This window comes from Nanorana parkeri, unplaced genomic scaffold, assembly GCF_000935625.1.
Source record: "Nanorana parkeri isolate BGI_ZX_2015 unplaced genomic scaffold, ASM93562v1 scaffold857, whole genome shotgun sequence".
Lineage (NCBI taxonomy): Eukaryota > Metazoa > Chordata > Amphibia > Anura > Dicroglossidae > Nanorana > Nanorana parkeri.
In genome coordinates, this window is record NW_017307125.1 from 679,437 (window position 1) to 682,312 (window position 2,876).

Consider the following 2,876-nt stretch of genomic DNA (forward strand, 5'->3'; position numbering starts at 1 on the left):
AGGAGATAGGTAGCTCTTGGTTTGGCTTGTGAATTAGGATGAGCCTGACGACGCATGCCTCACTAGGGTGTGAGAGACTCACAGGGAGCTGACACCCATGGGTGCGTCTGTTTATGGCTCTGGTTTTATGTCTATCCCAAAACATGCTACCCAGCAGTTATAGGGTGGAGAGATGTGTGAATCACCCCGGATTCCGATACTACTTTCTCTCCCTTCTGCTACTCGTCTAATAGTCAGCTTATAGCTCAACATCTATGTCATCATGCATGTCCTGCATCTGTCCCACATCTGCTGATTTCTGTGTGTCACTGTTATTAGTATCCGGGTAACTTTGCTCTAGCAACACGACTGATTTGCGTCAATTTAATTTTTCTCTCAATATCAATCTATGTAATTTTGACTTTTACCCTTACCTTACATTTATACTGCATTGTTATCTTATAGTTTGATCCTTGTAGGGTCCCTTTGCCTTCTATGACTTTACACCATTGGGATTTCATTATATTCTCATTTATGTTTTTTATCTTGAATGTCCTATGATATATTTATTGATTGATTTCATTTTTAAATAAATGTATTTTCCTTTTGTTTGGATGTGATGGATATTTTCATTTTCAATGTAGCCCAAACAACGGCATTGTGCTTTGAGCATCTCTAATGCGCTGCCTAGTTTATGTTTCCAGCCGCTCAGTTTACAAAGCTACCACACAGGATAAGGATACTTGTTTTAAAAAAAAAGTCCAATGAGATTTGAAAATTGCAGTCACATGGGGAGAAATTAAGATACTTATTCTTGTGTTAAATCTTTGTGAATCGATTCTTATGTATGTATTTGTTATGTCTTTATAGAGTCATTTATTTTATAGGTTTTATCCCTTTTGTTATTGGGTTGTAAGGCAGTTTTATGTCATGACGTTTGGCTTTATATAATTTTTATACAACCTAATTTACTTGTCATTGATGAAATCTTTCTTCACTTAAATCACTCAATCAATCAACACACACACACACACACACACACACACACACATATATGACCCCTCTGGACCACCCCTAGAAAGAAAGATAACAAGGTGACATACCCCAGCAACAACTGTTATGTTTATTTCGTCCCCTCCTTTTTTGGAGGGGACGTAACGTAGTATGCTGACATCCGGTGAGTCAGGAATATGGAAAATTGTTATCCAATACTTACCATAATTTTCCTTTCCTGGTTCATCCTCATGTCTGCATACTTTGGATCGTCTCCACAACATCTGTTCTTTTGTCCTCACTCCAGGCCACTTCTGATGTTGTTTCTTTTTCCCCTTTCCTTTTGGGTTAGCTTGTTACGTCCCAAAGTATGCTGACAAGCACCAGAATTATGGAAAGTTGTTATCCAATACTTGCCGTAATTTCCCTTTCCTGGTTCATCCTCATGTCAGCATACGTTCCCTCCCTGGTGGCCTTTCGTTAGCTTGTTAGGGAACAGTTGTTGGTGGGGTATGTCGCTTTTTGCTTGCGGTGGTCTTGAGGGATCATGGAGGCATAGATGACCCATAGTATGTTAACATGAGGATGAGTCAGGAAAGGAAAATTATGGTAAACATTGGATAACAATTTCCCATTGTGTATATATACACACAGTATATGTTTATCTATTTTTAAAAAAAATATTCAGTTTTAGATTTATGTAAAAAAAAAAATGAAGATGTTATTATCGCTAATATGGTTGATGCTCAAAAAGAGCTGCTGTTTTCAGTTTAAAGAGTTGACCTAATCTGATTTGCTAATCCTAAATTCACAATACACCCATTAGTAAAATGCTGCGCTGTCTTATGGTTAACCTGATCCTAGCTCTTGTGATTATTATATGGCATAGGTGGCAGAACGATAACATTTTGCTTAGTTTGCTTAAAATAGCAGAAGGTGAGAGCGTGCAGAGACAGAACACCACACATATAACCCTTTGTCTTCTATCAGTATGTCCCCAGCTCAGTCCACCACACCCTTCACTATTCAGATATATACTGCCATTCATACCTATTGCATTAGAATGTAAAGATGGTAATCCTTCATCACAACTTAGTTTATGTTAAAAAAACAAGAGCTTTTCATATAGATATAATCATTTCAGTAGTTAACACACACTGTACATTTCTGTTTCTCTGGAGAAATATTTTTTTGACAATGTGTACCAACTGTTGAAATACTGAAAGGAAGATTTAGGGTATTTTTCGTAAGTAGATATATAATATTTTTTAATGAGTGGATATTAGTGGTTATTAAGTTTGAACTTTGCCCTTCCATATTTTTGTTATTTTATTATATATAAATATTTGTAGATACGCCATTAGAGGGAGATCTCAGGGGCTCAGTGCAAGTATCCTGTCTTTCTCTTAAAAGAGAACTATGGGCCAACCTTTTTTGCCATAGTTCTCATTAGGGTCATAGGAGGACATTTACATGTCCTCCTGTGACCCAAAACTCAGCATATAGAGGCTATTACCCGCTATATGCTGACAGCACTGAGCCGAGCTGCAGCAGGGACTGATCCCGACAATATTGTCGGGATCCACCCTGCTACCACATTGACAGCTGGCTCTACCTCTCTAGAGCCAAAACCAGCGGTGCCCGCCCCTTCGCTTGTCCGTTCCTCCAGTCAGCATGGAAGGAACAAAGAGGGGAGGGGGGAATCCCTGTGGGGAGCAGTGACTCTGCAGGGAGAAGATCGGGAATTGAGCGATCAGCGTTATGTGATCACCCAATTCTCAATCAATAGAGCCTGAAGCTGTCACACGTGGGCTCTTATTATGGGGATGAGTGTATTTCACTCTTCCCATAATTCTCCTTTTACAGTTGTTGAGATAGCTACAGAGGTATTGCATTGCTTTCAA